General features: G+C 46.5%; 1 protein-coding gene across 1 annotated transcript in view; it reads right to left on the bottom strand.

The window, feature by feature from the left end:
* LOC138268101 (hydroperoxide isomerase ALOXE3-like) overlaps positions 1-18844 on the bottom strand; it is a 343013-nt gene that overhangs the window by 52241 nt on the left and 271928 nt on the right. The gene's annotated exons all lie outside the window — the stretch shown is intronic.

Here is an 18844-nt window from a genome sequence, read left to right as displayed (position 1 = left end):
TGCCCCCTTCAATGTTCCCGGACTTGCAGGGACCACACTGGATGAGGTTTTGGTGGCTAAGGTGCTGGTCAGGGCTTTAGGCTGCTTGGCCCTAGGGAAAGGATGCGGGGAGGTATAGGGAAGATGTCAATGGTAGCCAGGAAATGTTTTTAGACACACTGGGATGGGAAGATGGAGGGGGTTTGGGAGTGGAGGAAGAGGTACTGATTGTAGGAGGTGTATGTCTGCTGAGTTTGGGTGAAGGTGCATGGGTTGGAGGCTGTTGTGAGGTGGATTGCTGTTGAGTGGGTGTGTGCCGGAGTTTGTGTACTTTGGGAGGAAGGCTCACAGACACACTGGGAGAGGACACAGGGGATGTGTGAATGGTAGTGGGGGTGGTGATTGCACGTGAGCGGTGTGTGGTGATGGGCGTGCTGGTGATTGAGGTAGTGGCTGAGGATGTAGTGCATGCAGGTGTGAGTGGAGACAAGACTGGGAGGGAGGTGGAGGATGTGGAGGAGGGGGACACAGTGGAGGCAGTAGATGTTGGTGTGTCTGCATGGGTATGGTGCTTGTGTGAGTGCCTGTGGGATGTGTGGTGCTTATGTTTGCCTGAGCCACTTTTGTGTGTTGATTGTGTGCCTGCTGGTCTGATGGTGTGCTTGGGATAGGCAGAGGTTGAGGGGATTGGGTCTGGGTAGTGGAGGTTGGAGGGGGTGGCTGGACACAGGGACAATGGCTGATAACAGTGCTGAGGCCAGAGCCTGAAATGCTCTCTATTGGACTGCCACGCCAGAAAGAATGCCCTCCATGTATGCTGCAAATGCCTCTCAACACCCTGGATGGTATTCAAAATGGTTGACTGCCCAACAGTGAGGGATCTCAGTAGGTTAATAGCCTCCTCACTGAGGGCAGCAGGGCTGACTGGGGCAGGGCCTGAGGTGCCTGGGGTGAAGGAGATGCCCACCCTCCTGGGTGAGCGGGCACAGGAAACACGCTGAGGGGCTGCTGAGAGGGCAGTGCTGGTAGGGGGGGTGGCGGCAGTACCTGTTGTTGCGGTGGGCACAGAAGTGCCTGCCACCGCAAGCGAGCTCCCATCAGAGGAGGAGTCGCTGTCACTGGTGTCCCCTCCTGTCCCCGTCGTGGAGCTCCCCTCACCCTCCGTACCACTGGTGCCTTCAGACTCCATACATTCACACTCCTGGGCCATGTGGGTTGCAGCTTCCTCATGCTCCGGTGCCACTGCTCATCCGCCAGAAGATGCTAATGCACACAAGGACAGGGTGACAAAACAAAAAGGGGGGAAAGACAGAGGAGACACATGGTCAATGCTAGCAACACCCCTACCGTTGGCAGACACATCACACATGGAGCAGCCTTGTGCACTAGGCCATGCACTAACAGTTAACGGGAAAATCACCTGCCCATGGAGGCCTATGTCTAACCCCATTTGCTGCACACCTGGAACCCACAGGGGCCTCACTGTTTGTAGATGGCCACAACCACTATTGGGGTTGGAGTGCCACAGAGCCTGCCTAACAAGGGACCTTAGCAAGTTTGCCCTGGCCTACGTGAACTCACAGCCCACATACCCCACCCAGACACCTCGTACAGCGCGCAGTCAGCTGACTGAGACTGAACTCACCCCCTTGTGGATGCTATGAGGCCCTCAAGTGCCCATCCAACTCCAGATATGCCACCGCCAGGATCCGGAATGTCAGGGGGGTCATAGTGCGACGGGCACCCCTTCCACGTTGGGAGGCCATCCCCAGCTGGGTATCCGGCATCTTTTTGCTCCAGTGGGTCAGGTCCTCCTATCTCTTGTGGCAGTGGGTGCTCCGTCTATGATAGACCCCCAGGGTCTGCCCTTCCTTGGCGATGGCACGCCAAATACACTTCTTCTGGTGGGCGCTGGAAAGGTAAAGTAAGAAAGGAACTTACTCCTGCATCCGGTTCTTCATACTCATTCGCCACCAGTTCCCACCCATGCCCTGTCACACATACAATCACCATCCTCACATGCAGGCCTCAGACCCCCCAACATGTATCTTCCATCCACACCACTCCATACATTCATGTCCCATGCATCATGCTCACAGTTTACTCACTTGGTTGTCGGGAGGACCGTAGAGTAGCATGTAATGGGGGAGGACCCCATCCACTAGTCTCTCTAACTCCTCCAAAGTGAAGGCAGGGGCCCTTTCCCCAGACACATTGTCGCTTTCAGACTGAAGTCACAGCAGCACTTGCAGTGTAGGTCCTCTCCTGTTGAAGGTCAGCTATCAAGTGAGTGAATAGATAGAAAATGGCCCTCATGTCCGTGGCGGTGCGTACCATCACCACCAGCGTACATTGTCATTGGCTCCTGGAACACATAGGGCCCAATGATAACCGATGCTGAATTGTGCAGCGGTCTTTAACTGCCTACCGCGACGCTGCACAACGCCAGCGCAGTTACCTCATTTCCCCTTGTCCCTCCTTACAGGTCAGGCAGCCACCATTTCAGGGTGGCACATGGCAGGGCTCCTAACTGCGTCACAGCACATTTGGGCAGGAATACGGACAGACAACGCCACACAAAGATTAAATCACATTAGTGCAAAAATCCTTGTGCAACCTATGTGGTACATAACCCTCTGCACACCATTCTCCTCCATAGGGCACATCCACTGGGGCACATAATGAGATGGCGTCATCCTCCGGTGTACAAACCCCTGGTGGACCTGTCGACAATGGAAGACAGACACATCATTATCACCTACAGACTGGGTCGTGCCACAATCCAAGAACTGTGTGCCCAATTGGAGCCAGACCTGATGTCAGCTATCTGCCATCCCACAAGTGTACCCCCTCAAGTGCAGGTCCTGTCAGTGCTCCATTTCCTGGCCAGTGGTTCCTTTCAAACAACAGTGGCCCTGGCATTAAGGATGTCACAGCCAATGTTCTCAAATGTGTAGTCCAGAGTGTTATCTGCCCTGCTGAAACACATCCGCAGCTACATCGTTTTCCCCCAGGTGGAGGATTTGCCCACAGTGAAAGCTGACTTCTATGCCCTGGGACATATCCCCAACATCATTGGTGCCATTGATGGAACACATTTTGCATTTGTACCCCCCCACCAAAATGAACAGGTCTTCAGAAATCGTAATCGATGAATGTGCAGACGTGTGTTTGGCGGACCAGTACATCTCCCATGTCAGTGCTAAATATCCAGGCTCGGTGCATGATGCTTTTATCCTGAGGAATAGCAGCATCCCAAATGTGATGGCTCAACTACAGAGGCTAATAGGTGAGCCCTGGTTCCAACGCAGTGGATGTGGTGTATGGGTATGATGTGGGCCATATGGCATAGCGTGTGGCTAACAGTTGTCCCTCAATATTTGCAGGTGACTCTGGTTACCCTAACCTCTCATGACTACTGACCCCTGGGAGGAATCCCAGGACAAGGGTAGAGGAATGTTACAATGAGGCTCATGGGTGAACAAGAAGGATAAGAGAACGCACTTTGGGCCTCCGGAAGGCCAGGTTTCAGTGCCTCCATCTAACAGGTGGATACCTGTGCTACTCACCCAAGAACGTCTGCCAGATAATCGTGGCATGCTGCATGTTGCACAACCTTGCCTTGAGACGCCATGTGCCTTTTCTGCAGGAGGAGGAGGCTGGAGATGGCTGTGTGGCAGCTGTGGACCCTGTGGACAGTGACGATGAGGATGCAGAGGATGAGGATGAGGACAACAGAACTGCAGTGATACGTCAATACTTCCAATGACACATAGGTAAGACAGTGTAACTTCACATATATTTGACAGTTTTCTGTTTGACATTGTCACTGGCAGGCTGTTATTTCCGACTTCTATGCCCACTCACTGTACCCTTTGGCAACTCTTTTTGCAGATGTTGGTAGCCCACTATTGCTCCTGGTGTGTTTACTGCAGCCAACTACAAGTCTTTCCTATGTATACATTACTGTACAGTTGAATTGCAATGTCTAAACCTTGTTAAATGAATACATACTTAAATCATTTGACATACTCCATACTTGTATTTTTTCAAAGTGTGTTTATTGCAGTGCTCTGAAGAAAAGTGGGAAATGCAATAGGCTGTGGTGATGATGGAAGAAAGTCCAGGGTAGAGTCCAGTCTATTGGTAGCACAGGTGCATTGTACAAGGGGGCATAGGAAGGGGAGCAATGGCAGTTCAAGGTGGGCAGGGTGACAGAGTGGGACACAAGTGTGACATTCAGGAGAGTCTTATTTCCTGGTGGGGGTCTTGCCAATAGTCTCTGGCTTCTGCCTGGATCGCAGGGAACGTTTACGGGGTGGTTTTCCTTCTGCAGGGGGAAGGGTGGTGTTGGCCTGTTGGTCCTGTGGCGGGGCCTCCTGTCCATTAGTGGCAGCGGAGGGGGAGGGCTGTTCAGTAGTCTGGCTAGTGGCAGGGGCCCGCTGGTGTGAAACTGCCTCCCTCATAATGTTGGCCATGTCTGCCAGCACCCCTGCAATGGAGACCAGGGTGGTGTTAATGGACTTCAAGTCCCCCCGATCCCCTGGTACTGTCCCTCCTGCAGCCGCATGTTCTCCTGTAACTTGTCCAGTATTAGGCCCAGCGTATCCTGGGAATGTTGGTATGCTCCTAGGATCGACGTGAGTGCCTCCTGGAGAGTTGGTTCCCTGGGCTCCCTCTTGTCCTGTGCCTCTGTCTCCTGAATGGTGTACCCAATGCCACTGACCCCAGGCCCCTGATTGTCTTGGATATGGGGAGTGTCTTGGGGTCCCTGTAATGGTGGGCACACTGCTGATTGACATGTCCTGAATACAGAGGTATGGGCACGTTGGGTGGGTGTTGTGGTGGTGTTTTCTGAGGGGGGGAGGTTCTGTGGTGGTGTGGGACTGTGCCCGGGTAACCGATTGTCCAGAGGTCCCTGATGGGCCAGGTTGGTGATCCAGATCCAGGCGAGCAGAGCCGCGGTCATCACTGTGGGCCTCTTCTGTGGGGGGCCTGGATGTTGCTGGCACCTCTTATCCGGTGACATTGGCTGGGATACCTGTGGGGATGTATATGCGGTGTTATTATTTCTGTGTGTGACATATTGTGCATGGGTGGGTTGCCCTCTATGGTTGTTATTGCCCTGGCAGCTTTTCTTTGTGTGAGTTGTTATGTGGTGGGCTAGGTGATTCTCTAGTGTGCATGCTTTAGTGATAGGTGTCCATGCAGGGCTGTGAGTGGTCTCCATGCATTGGTGGTGCATGCTGGGCTTAGCATTGGGATGAGTGGGTTGTGATGGTGGGGTGTGTGGGAGGTGGTGGAGTGATGGGAGTGAGGGTGGGGTGGGGGTATGTATAGCATGCAGGTAGGGGGGGATAGTAATAGAGAGTTGACTTACCAGAGTCCAGTCCTCCTGCTACTCCTGCCAGGCCCTCAGGATGCATGATTGCAAAGACTTGCTCCTCCCATGTTGTTAGTTGTGGGGGAGGAGGTTGGGGTACATCGCCAGTCCTCTGTACAGCTAGTTGGTGTCTTGCTGCAATGGAACGCACCTTCCCCCGTAGGTCGTTCCACCTCTTCCTGATGAAACTTATGCCACACCTAATCCCCTTTCTATCAGGGTCTAATTGCAGGTGAGATGTGGGATCAGGGAGCAGGCTGGGATAAGTGTGAGAAGGAAAGAGTATGGGGAGAAAGGGAAACAGCTGGAAAGTGGAGTGAGAAAATGTATTGATACCCTGGAAAGAATAAAACAGGTGCTGGCAAGCCTGGAACACATAATACGATTAATGCAGTTCGCTGTGTGCCCCTCTGAATCTGTACCCCTCTAAGTCCAAGCACCCTGGCTTGGAGCCAGCTCAGCCATGTACAAGACAGGCCTTGTATTAGTTTATTGTCAGTGGCCAACTAACTTCAGAAAACACAGTGATCCATTCTGTCCAGGTTCAAAGATACTACATGAGCATCAACAACTCCACAATTTAGCCACATCCTGCCAAGTACTGTTTTAACTGACCTGGGGAAAGAACATTATTCACAGGACATGCTGGCCTCATACAGAAACAAGTGTATCAAAACATTTAGTAAACAAACAAGTTGTAGTGTGGTGAAAACTAGTGCACTCTTCAGGGTGGGAGCAGCATTTTCATTCAAGACCCATAACAAAATGTTAATTTATGTCCAAAAACATCAGGGTAGGAAAGGTAAAGGGAACATGGGTCACATCATTTTTGCTGAGGTGGCATATTAGACATCATTGTTAATGGATTTGTTTACAGAATTGTGCAAGGTAGTTTGAATATAGCCTTAGAAACCGCCGTAGCGGGCTCTACCGGCTATTAAAGGCCCGCTCCCCGCGTTAAATGCCCGAGCCGAAGGCGAGGGCATTTAACAAGGGAGAGGGACTTTAATAGCCGGTAGAGCCCGCTACGGCAGGTTCTAAGGCTATTAGAACATTCTGCCACTCAGGGCAGAATGTTCTATTTAAAAAAAAAATGTTCACGGAGCCCGAGGGGATTAAAATCCCCTCGGGCTCCGTGAGGCTTTGTTCACAGCTGTTGCTGTGAACAAAGCGAACATTGGAATGTTGGCGCTGCGGGCTTTTACCGGCCAGTAAAAGCCCGCAGAACTCCATTGTTTTCAATGGAGCCCCCAGCATTACAATGTTCTAATAATTCTTTAATGAATGCTATCCAGGCTCACTTAAATCCTGCTGTTCTATTCTACCATCCAGCTTATCTTGCCATACCGGTCATAAAACGTTATTCCTCCCATAAACATTCACTGTGGGAAATCCCTCCAACAACAGTCACTGATGGCACCATAATTCTTCATCAAATCTACTAGAGATTCACCAACACAAATCACATTGCAATTGCAGATACAGATTGTGTGGCCATGGAGAGACACTGAAGAGGTATTCCTCTTAGACAGGAAGAGTACCTCAGCTTCTGGGCAAAGGATATTATTTACAGCACATTCTGTGACACTAACACCATGTGACCAGTCTCTTCAGCACGTCTTGCACAATTTGACATACTTGCACATGAACAATGTCAAACTGAGAGATCTCTTAATCTGTAGGCCAATTTAGGAACATTTTATCCAATCTGGGCAACCAAACCTTGAGGAGTCTGTATAGATACGTTGTGGTAATCCATCAAAAAAAGAAGTAACCATAGAGAATAATGAAGGAACTATAGTCCAGAAGTATTCAAACCGAGGAGTAGATCATAAATGAATGGTGTTATGTGATGATGGCATTCAGATGTGCCTCTTTAGGTTTCTATATGCGTGAAGTCAATCTAGGTCACAGCCCATGGCATGTATATGCATGGTCTGTGCTTGAGAAAATTTACATTTTTGTATAATCACACCAAGTTTCTCCACGTTTACTGCTGTTTTAGAATAAGCGTATGTGTGGTAGTGTTGTCCAGCACATCTGATCTGAATCCTAAAACATTAACTCTCCTAGAAGGTCACAGTATATGGTTAGAAACTACACTCCTGACACAGAAAGTTAAATGGCACCTGTGGGCTGCAGCACATATTGTGCCATCCTAGTGTGACAAGAAAAAAACAATTTAGGGCCTGCCAGTGTATTGCTGCAGTTTACACCTACACCCCAGAATGAAATATTAATTCTGAATCTCAGGTGTGGGACCAGCTAGAAAAACATTTTAACCATTCTTTTTAATATTTAGTAAAAGCTCAATTCAAATGTGAAATTGGATTTTTAATAAATAGTTAAGAAAAATAACTTTCAGAATGTTACCTTTTCTATGCCTGAAATTCTTAGAGGCCAGTTTTCATAAGCTCTCTAGCACCTGTCAATCAAGTGCTGGGCCTTAATGAGAGGTAAAAACTTCTCCCAGAGCACAGAAACGGCCTGGTTGTGGAGAGATGTTTTTCTTCCTCTGCAAGAAGACCAGATGGGGAGGGCCTAGGAATGTAATTAACTTCAAATGGGCCTGTAAATTCCAGATTTCACCTGGAACAGCCCAGCCTTTGCCCCTCTAGCCAAGTAGGCAATAAAATCAGTGGGAGAAAAGCTATCCCTAGAACTGGTTTTGGACCACAGAGAAGCGGAATGCTCATTACCCAGGCTGCAACTCTGGATGGGCATTAAGGCTCTGCACAAGGGAAGAAGGGTTTTCCATCTTGGATTTTGGGAATAACGTGCACAGAACTGTTTGTAGTGGGACAACCAGGAACTGCTGCAAAAATTGGCAATATTGTCCCTGCAAACCTTTGACCTATTGGTTAGGGAAAAACCAGGAGTCATGCCCAGTATCTGGTGCAAGGCATGTATTTGGCTCCCTATTGCACCATCCTCAAAAGAAATGTATGACCTGTGAGAAGTCCTGAAGAACTGGGGCTGTACACACTTCTATACAGGGCAAAGAAGTGGACTCCAAGGGTCATACAGCTGAAATCTTGTTTGGCTACAGGGAAAAAACAAGCTGCATAGGAGCTTTTCCCTGAAGTGCATAGCTGACCAGTAGCATGTGGACCTGGACTGAATCCCGCTGTTGGCCTCTGTCTGGCATTTTCAGAGTCTCTCCTAAGGTTCTGGGGCCTCAGACATGTACTAGTCTGTTTGATTGGTCAAGAAAATAAAATTTGGAAGCTTTTCAAAACTTCATCAGAAGCCTCAGTGGGACCTTCTGGAAAAGTATCCAATCAACAGTCCAATGGCATTGTAAGGAATTTCAGAATCATCTCCCTCAGAGATGCCTGCACCTCCAAACAAATGACTAACTGCCATTTTATATTGTAATATTTTTGTTGGGTCTGCCCAAAGACATAGATGTTTAGACAACATAACATCGTCATCTAAACGAGTAGATAAACAGGGTGAAAACACAGAAGAGTGCTAAGCTGGAAGTCATACAAATGGCTAGCACAAAACCTATTGCAAAAATGATCATAACCGAGCCACTTAATGGCCAAAAAGTGAGAGCAAAGAGAAAATCCACCCCCATTTAATCTATCATAAGGAAACGTAGAATAAATGGAGCTCCTGGACCTAATGGGCTACTGGCACACTTATTCAAGGTATCCCTAGAGTTATGGGCAAAGAAACTAAACCTACTTTTCAGCGCAGTCTGCCTTCAACAGGTAGTATCAAATTCATGGCAAGGATCTATAATCCACCTGGTTTATAAAGGGAGAGAGAGAAGTTACCCAGCAAACTATCAATTAATGGTACTACTGGTCACTGAGGCCAAGTACTTTGCAAGACTAATATTACAAGACCTCCAAACATGAGTAGACAGACAAGTATCCATCTTATGGAATCAAAATGGTTCTTTGCATGTCTATTATTACAAGACCTCCAAACATGGGTAGACAGACAAGGATCCATCCTATGGAATCAAACTGGTTTCCAAGCAGGCCAGAGCACACTTAATGCTTCTTTTCTGAATTTTAAAGCAGCATTCAATAAGGCCCAGAAGATCTTCTTTGGCAGAAACTTACTATTATCGAGACCCCATAAAAATTAGGAGAGCCATCTAACTTCTCTACACTGAAACTTCACTTTGTGTTAAGCTGGGTAATGGCGCTAAGCTGTCCAAGACAATTTACACCACGGTCGGCCGAAAACAAGCTTGTGTTTTAGTCTGACTACTGTTTTACATCTATATATGTAGCCTGTCCACAGAACTAGACTTCATAAATGCCCATTCTTCTAGATTAGGGGACACTCCCTTCACCCACATCTCACGACAATCTATTCTTAATAAGCATGATACCTGTAGGTTGCAAAGGTTTCTAGATGCCCTGCTCTGCTTCGCAAATCAATGTAACCCTGAAATCAACTATAAAACACATAAATAGTGAAATGTAGTACAAAATTAAAAACAACAGGCTCATGCAGCTATGAGAAGATCCAACTAACCCTCGTACTAAATTATAAATACCTGGGAATGGTTCTTCATTTAAGAGGAACCCTCACCTAACACATCGAATTAATTAAATCTATGGCTGCCTCCCTGAGATCAGGTTTCAGATTAATTGCCAAATCACTTAAGAGCCCAATGTCAGGGCCCTTACAGAAAGTTAATGCAGCAATTCTGCTCCACACAATCACTTATGGGATGGATGTAACAGTTGGAAAGATTACAGGGTTATCAGACCCCCAATCACAAAAGCCTACCAATCAATCTTCAAGCTTCCACATTTTTCGTCACCAGCACAGCCATGATTAGAGCTAGCCCTAACAAAACAGACTCTGATCTCAAAAAGGTATTTTATACAGATGTGTCATGGATTTAAATCAGCCAAAGAAAATGCACTTGTTGCACACGTTCGGCATGAAATAATTAACCCCTTTGCAGCCAAGTACGTAACGGTTACATGCTTGGCTGCGGAACTGAGGCGCCAAGGACATAACCGTTAAGTCCTTGGACCGGCTCTCATGAGCCTCATCTCCATGCCCCTCCGGCAGGGATGGAAGGGGAATCGCTTCCCCTTCCCCCCACCCCTCTGTGGCATCTGATGACATCAGCGTGCGTTCACACGCTGATCTCATCAGAGGCTGCCCCCACGCGGATCGGAAGAGAAATGCTTTTGCATTTCTCCTCCAATCACATGGAGGAGTGAGAGAGGCATCAAAATAAAGGAAAGGCATTTCTTTTCCTCTGATGTCTCTCTCAGCATTTCTGCTGCCCAATTTCAATGCGGTCAGGCAGCAGAAATGCGCACTTGACACCAGGGAGTTTTTTATTTATTTATCTATAAGGGGAGCGAGCGGCCTCTTCAGCAAGAGCCGCTCCTCAGGGCAGGCAAATTATTTCAAGGCCATTTCTGCCCCCTTGGGGGCTGATCAGCCTTTTCTAATTAGGCCGATCTACCCCCGGGGGGGCAGAAACCACTACATGCCAGGGATGATTTCTTTTGTTTGTTAAAACATTTTTTTAAACGTGGGGAGCAGCCCTTAGGCAAGGGTCACTCCCCAGAGGGCAAAATTAACTTTTGGCCATTTCTTCCCCCCTTGGGAGCTGTTCGGCCTATTTTTATTAGGCCAATCTGCCCCCAAGGGGGTAGAAACCACTAGACACCAGGGATTGTTTTAGGTCAGTTTCATGTGAGGGAAACGACCTCTTAGGCAAGGATAGCTCCCCTGGGCGGGCAAATTTCTTTTAGGCCATTTCTTTCCCCTTGGGGGCAATTCGGCCTATTGTAATCAGGCCGCTCTGCCCCAAGGGTGGCAGACACCTCTAAGCACCAGGGATCATTTATTTTTTGTTGTTTTGTTTCTTTAGACCTGGGGAGCGACCCCTTAGGCCAGGGCCGCTCCCCTGGGGGAAACATCTTTTTAGGCCATTTCCGCCCCCCTTGGGGGCAGATTGGCCTATTTGTATTAGGCCAATCTGCCCCCAAGAGGGGGCAGAAACCCCTAGGCACCAGGAATTTTTTTTTTTGCCTCAATTTCATGCAAGGGATGCGACCCCTTAGGCAAGGGTCATTCCCCTGGGGGGCAAATTCATTTTAGGACATTTCTGCCCCCTTGGGGGCATATCAGCCTATTTCAATTAGGCCTATCTGCCTCCGGGGGGGGGGCAGAAACCACTTAGGCACCAGGGATTGGTGTTTGTGTATGTGTGTGTTTTGTTTGGGGAGGAGTCACTTGGGCAAGGGTCGCTCCCCATGGGGGCACATTACTGTTGGCCATATCTGACCCCCTTGGGGGCAGATCAGCCTATTTTTGGAAGGCCCATCTGACCCCAAGGGGGGCAGAAAGCCCACGAGAGACCAGGGAAGATTTATTTTTTTTTAAAAATGGGTGGGGGTATGGCCATACCCCCACCCCAAATAAATGGGGCCAAAGTTGTTCTGCCCACCGGTGGACAGATGGGGCAATTACCCCCGATCCACTCCCCGGGTGGGGCAGAAAGCCCACTAGATATCAGGGAATTTTAAAAAATAGTGGGGAAGTGTCTACCAACCAGTATGGGCATGGTTATGCCCCCACCCCAACTGAAAGGGGTAACAGTCTTTCAGCTCTCTCCCGCACACTAAAGCATCTTATCCCATGGCAAGCAAGAGGACATTTGATTATTTTGAGTTTTTGTTTTACATTTGGGCCATGAGAGGTTGTCTAACTCTCAAAATCATCCCACTTTGAATGGTGAGGGCTGCCCTTTTTGGACTTTGGGACAAAATCCACAAGACCTAGACACATCTGAAAATTAAACATCTGGGTAAGTACAGGGTGTTGTGCTTTACATGCACCCTGCAGTATTTTCTAACCCACAATGCCCTGCAAACCTCCAATTTTGCTGGAAATCAACTTTGGTTCCCCTGCCAATTTGGACATGTTTTTGCCTCTTCCCTCTCACAGGCACTTGGCCTGAAGTGAGGTATCATTTTTGCCGAGACACTGAGGGGAACGTTGGGAGGTCAGAAATTTGTCCCTGTGCGGTGATCCCACACAATAATGTGGGAAATATGTGATTGTTTTAGCTAATTTTGAGGTTTGCTGAGGATTCTGGACAAGAAAACACTGGGGGATCCACGCAAGTCACACCTCCCTGGACTCCCTCGGGTATCTAGTTTTCAGAAATGTTTGGGTTTGCTAGGTTTCCCTATATGGCTGAGGAGCCCAGGGCCAAAACCGCAGGTCCCCCAGCAAAATCAGGTAGTTTTGTATTTGATAATTTTTGATGTGTCCACATAGTGTTTTGGGGCATATCCATTCGCAGGCACTAGGCCTACACACACAAGTGAGGTACCATTTTTATCAGGAGACTTGGGGGAAGGCTGGGTGGAAGGAAATGTGTGGCTTCTCTTAGATTCCAGAACTTTCTGTCACCGAAATATGAAGAAAAAGTGTCGTTTCGGCCAAATTATGAGGTTTGCAAAGGATTCTGGGTAACAGAACCAAGCAAGAGCCACCAAAGTCACCCATCCTGGATTCCCCTGGCTGGGAGTCTAGTTTAAAAAAATGCACAGGTTTGGTAGGTTTCCCTAGGTGCTGGCTGAGCTAGAGGCCGAAATCTACAGCTAGGCACTTTGCAAAAAACAGCTCTATTTTCTTTGGGAAAATGTGATGTGTCAATGTTGTGTTTTGGGGCATTTCCTGTCACGGGCACTGGGTCTACTCACACAAGTGAGGTACCATTTTTATCAGGAGACTTGGGGGAATGCTGGGAGGAAGGAAATGTGTGGCTCCTCTTAGATTCCAGAACTTTCTATCACCGTAATGTAAGGGAAAGGTTTTTTTTTTTACAAATATTTAAGTTTGCAAAACATTCTGGGTAACAGAACCTGGTGAGAGCCCCACAAGTCACCCGATCCTTGATTCCCCTAGGTGTCTAGTTTTAAAAAATGCACAGGTTTGGTAGGTTTCCCTAGGTGCCGGCTGACCTCGAGGCCAAAATCCACAGCTAGGCACTTTGCAAACAACAGCTCTGTTTTCTTTGGGAAAATGTGATGTGTCCCTGTTGTGTTTTGGGGCATTTCCTGTCGCAAGTACTAGGTCTACCCACACAAGTTTGGTACAATTTTTATCAGGAGACTTAGGGAAACGTGGTGTGGAAGGAAATTTGTGGCTCCCCTCAGATTCCAGAACTTTCTGTCACTGAAATATTCGGAAAAAGTGTAGTTTTGGCCAAATATAGAGGTTTGCAAAGGATTCTGGGTAACAGAACATGGCAAGAGACACAAAAGTCACCCCCATCTTGGATTCCCCTGGATGTCTAGTTTTAGAAAAAACACAGGTTTGGTAGGTTTCCCTAGGTGCTGGCTGAACTCAAGGCCAAAATCCACAGCTAGGCACTTTGCAAAAAACAGCTCTGTTATATTTGGGAAAATGTGACGTATCCTTGTTGTGTTTTGGGGCATTTCCTGTCGCAAGTACTAGGTCTACCCACACAAGGGTGGTACCATTTTTATCGGGAGACGTAGGGAAACGTGGTGTGGAAGGAAATTTGTGGCTCCCCTCAGATTCCAGAACTTTCTGTCACTGAAATATTCGGAAAAAAGTGTAGTTTTGGCCAAATATAGAGGTTTGCAAACGATTCTGGGTAACAGAACCTGGCAAGAGACACAAAAGTCACCCCCATCTTGGATTCCTCTGGATGTCTAGTTTTAGAAAAAACACAGGTTTGGTAGGTTTCCCTAGGTGCCGGCTGACCTCGAAACCAAAATCCACAGCTAGGCACTTTGCAAAAAACAGCTCTGTTTTCTTTGGGAAAATGTGATGTGTCCCTGTTGTGTTTTGGGGCATTTCCTGTTGCAAGTACTAGGTCTACCCACACAAGTGTGGTACAATTTTTATCAGGAGACTTAGGGAAACGTGGTGTGGAAGGAAATTTGTGGCTCCCATCAGATTCCAGAACTTTCTGTCACTGAAATATTTGGAAAAAGTGTAGTTTTGGCCAAATATAGAGGTTTGCAAAGGATTCTGGGTAACAGAACCTGGCAAGAGACACAAAAGTCACCCCCATCTTGGATTCCCCTGGATGTCTAGTTTTAGAAAAAACACAGGTTTGGTAGGTTTCCCTAGGTGCTGGCTGACCTCGAGGCCAAAATCCACAGCTAGGTACTTTGCAAAAAACAGCTCTGTTTTACTTGGGAAAATGTGATGTGTCCTTGTTGTGTTTTGGGGCATTTCCTGTCGCAAGTACTAGGTCTACCCACACAAGTGTGGTACAATTTTTATCGGGAGACTTAGGAAAACGTGGTGTGGAAGGAAATTTGTGGCTCTCCTCAGATTCCAGAACTTTCTGTCACTGAAATATTCGGAAAAAGTGTAGTTTTGGCCAAATATAGAGGTTTGCAAAGGATTCTTGGTAACAGAACCTGGCAAGAGACACAAAAGTCACCCCCATCTTGGATTCCTCTGGGTGTCTAGTTTTAGAAAAAACACAGGTTTGGTAGGTTTCCATAGGTGCTGGCTGAGCTAGAGGCAAAAATCCACAGCTAGGAACTTTGCAAAAAACAGCTCTATTTTCTTTGGGAAAATGTGATGTGTCCACGTTGTGTTTTGGGGCATTTCCTGTCACGAGCACTAGGTCTACTCACACAAGTGAGGTACCATTTTTATCAGGAGACTTGGGGGAATGCTGAGTAGAAGGACATTTGTGGCTCCTTTCAGATTCCATTACTTTCTGTCACCGAAATATGAGGCAAACATTTTTTTTTGCCAAATGTTGAGGTGTGCAAAGGATTCTGGGTAACAGAACCTGGTGAGAGCCCCACAAGTCACCCCATGTTGGATTCCGCTAGGTGTCTAGCTTCCAAAATGCACAGGTTTGGTAGGTTTCCCTAGGTACCAGCTGAGCTAGAGGCCAAAATCCACAGTTGGGCACTTTGCAAAAAGCAGCTCTGTTTTCTTTGGGAAAATGTGATGTGTCCACGTTGTGTTTTGGGGGATTTCTTGTCTCAAGCACTAGGCCTACCAACACAAGTGAAGTATCATTTTTATCAGGAGACTTCGGGGAACACAGAATAGAAGAACAAATGTTACTGCCTCTTGTCTTTCTCTACATTTTTGCCTTCCAAATGTAAGACAGTGTGTAAAAAAAGACGTCTATTTGAGAAATACACTGTAATTCACATGCTAATATGGGGACCCGGAATTCAGAGATGTGCAAATAACCACTTCTTCTCAATAGCTTATCTTGTGCCCATTTTGGAAATACAAAGTTTTCCTTGATAACTATTTTTTACTCTTTATATATTTCAGCAAATGAATTGCTGTATATGCGGTATACAATGAAAACCCATTGCAAGGTGCAGCTCATTTATTGGCTCTGGGTACCTATATTTTTTGATGAACCTATAAGCCCTATATATCTCCGCAACAAGAAGAGTCCAGCAGACGTAATGGTATATTTCTTTAAAAAATCTGACATTGCAGGAAAAAGTAACAGAATAAAACGTGGAGAAAAATAGCTGTTTTTTTTTTTACATAAATTCCATTATTTTTTTATTTCAGCTGTGATTTTCTCTAGGAGAACCTTGTATGCTCTACACAAATGACCCCCTGCTGAATTCAGAATTTTTTCTACTTTCAAGAAATGTTTCGCTTTCCAGGATCCAGCACTGATTTCACAGCCAATTCTGTCACTAACTGCAAGGAGGCTAAAAGCACAAAATAGCATACCAATGGGGAATGTCCCAGTAAAATGCCAAAATTGTGTTGACAAATGTGGTTCTCTGATTCAAGTCTGTCTGTTCCTGAAAGCTGGGAAGGTGGTGATTTCAGCACCACAAACCCTTTGTTGATGACATTTCAGGGAAAAAAACACACACCTTCTTCTGCAGCCCCTTTTTTCCCGATTTTAAAAAACAAAACAACATTTTTGCTCTATTTTGGCTAATTTCTTCGTCTCCTCCAGAGGAACCCACAAACTCTGGGAACCTCTAGAATACCTAGGATGTTGAAAAAAAGGATGCAAATTTGGCTTGGGTAGCTTATGTGGACAAAAAGTTATGAGGGCCTAAGCGCCAACTGCCCCAAATAGCCAAAAAAAGGCCTGGCACAGGAGGGGGAAAGGCCTGGTAGCGAAGGGGTTAAGCAGCATTCAGTCTCCACATTTACCCGCTGTTGACAGGACACCTTGATGTTGCTCCAAGTCACAAATGTATGGACCAAGCAGGTAGCTCCTGCCACGTTTAGAAGAATACTAAATAAAGCAACAAGCTCACTCTCTGTGGAAGAAGACAAAGCGTTAATAGCAAGATGGGTTCATGCTTGGCAAGTGATAAATTGTTATAAGCTATTAAAACCATAACCCTACTTCGAGCTCTTATAGTAAGCTCCACTTTATGCGCTTCCACACAGAAATCCGAGCAACTTTGGACCATCTCCCCCTTTGGTTAAAAAAAGTCCTCAGACTGCAGAATTTGTGGCATTAGAAATGAGACCCTAATACACATATTCTCTACCTGTCTGGCGATGTTACACAAGTGCACGAAGTTACTGCGTAAACCCTTCAATGTAGTTGATGTGTATACATGCAGGCAAGCCATCATTGCAGCCCTCAATCCTGAAAATGCGCGCTTAGACTGTAAAGTTTACAGAAATATTCGAATCTAGATTAAAGTCCAATGCAAGGCCAGACAGCCATAATGACTGCATTGGCTAAAGACTCATGGTGGGGCTTTGGACACGACAAGAAGCACTGTTATTTAGTAATCGCAGCACCCACGCTTTAGGAATAAGAGGCAAAAGGAAGCCGTGGAGGAGATTGGAGGTATAGCCCTCAGTTCATAATTGTATTACTTTATAAGTACAGAGTTGTTCCAAAGCAAGCATTTTTATGGCCCTCCCGTTGTTTTAGTGAATAGTATTAAAGTACTTACATTTACTTCATTGGTCACTTTTATTATTCATTTTCTAACAGTAATAGCTTTAATTAACTTTGCACTTAAACAAAAACAAAAAAATGATTAACGTCCGCATGCACAAAAGCATTGTTTCTGTCGAAACAACCCGATTCTGAGAATTGGGCCACTTCCTTTTGCAAAAATGCTTTTTCATATGTACATGTCACAGAATTGCAATCGTGTATAGGGTTCTGGTATTTGGAAGGGGCATGTTTAGGGCGTCGCTTCCAAATACCAAATTACAGTGCTATGTATAAATGTTTTGCAACAGAATTACAGTTGTAAAACATTCATTTTTTAGTGTCACCTCAAGGGTGGTGGTAAAGGTTCACCAATGGGAAGGAGTTGAAACAAATTTTTTAAGAGCAGGCATTTGTCTGCATTTCACTGCAGTGGTTAGCGTAGCCAAGTATTCATAACCTGCAAATCATATTTAAGTTCAAAACCAGAGAGATTAACTTTTAAAGGTTTCAGAGAAAAAGCACCAAGAAAAGTAAAGCCCTGATGTAAGTCAACTGTTTCAGTAGCTGGGCAAAGGTACAATTTCAGGTCGACCACAGTGGAGGCCAGGTTGGATTCACCAAGTGGTTGAGAAAGTTCAAAAAAGTTCCTAGGTCCCACCTCAGAATAGGTCGTTGTCATTTTCTTGAAGAAAAACATTGAAATGTCTTCTCAAATCAGAATGGGACCTTGTCAATTTTTTAGAAGAAAAATCTTCCCCAAATGGAAAGTCACTGACACTGAAACTGTTTGAGATTTCCCCCTGAAACCTTTCCCAATACAGGGTAATTTTTAGAAAGTGTTGAGATCTCAGAGTGGGACAAAGCCAAAATCTAGTTTGATGCTGCAGAACTGCAATATCCCACTGAAGATCTGGAGTAAATATACCCAAAAGTTTCCAAACCATCCTCTGGTGCCCAAATAACCACAAGTGTATACTTCTAAGGCTCCCAGGACCTCAGAGAAGGCGCTTAGAGACTCTTAAGGTGTCAGCTAGAGGCCAAAAGCTGAGTCCAGTTCTCAGTTCCAGTTGGTACTGGTCAAGAGGGCACTTCCGAGAAAAGGCCTCTTGCAGCTTTTGTGTACCTATAGTCACACTGGTGGTCAGCGAACAAGGTTTGGGAGCCCACTTCTTTGTCCAGGATTCTAGTGGGAACCAGTCCAGTCCTTAGATCTCCTCAGAGGCCTCAAACAGGTGCAGTCTTTCTTCTGTTCTTCTGAAGGTTCTAAGGATGGTGACTTGAGGTGGCACATTTTGCCTGGCGCAGCTACCACGTGGTGGTGACTCCTGGCTCTTCCCTAACTAATGGGTAAATGTTTCCAGGGACATGCATGCCACTTTTTCAGCAGTTCCTGTTTGTGCTACTGCAAATTCCACAGTGCACTTTATTCACAAAGTTCAAGATGGGAAAGCTCTTTTCAGAGCAGAGCCTGTGTGCTTAAACAAGGCTGTGGCTAGGGTAATGACATTTAGGTGTGACAGGGCAGGCCAATATGAAGTTAATAAATTTGCTACACCTACACCAATTTTTCTTCCTGTCAG

Source organism: Pleurodeles waltl, chromosome 12 (assembly GCF_031143425.1).
Source record: "Pleurodeles waltl isolate 20211129_DDA chromosome 12, aPleWal1.hap1.20221129, whole genome shotgun sequence".
Lineage (NCBI taxonomy): Eukaryota > Metazoa > Chordata > Amphibia > Caudata > Salamandridae > Pleurodeles > Pleurodeles waltl.
This window is presented reverse-complemented; position numbering and strand designations above follow the sequence as displayed.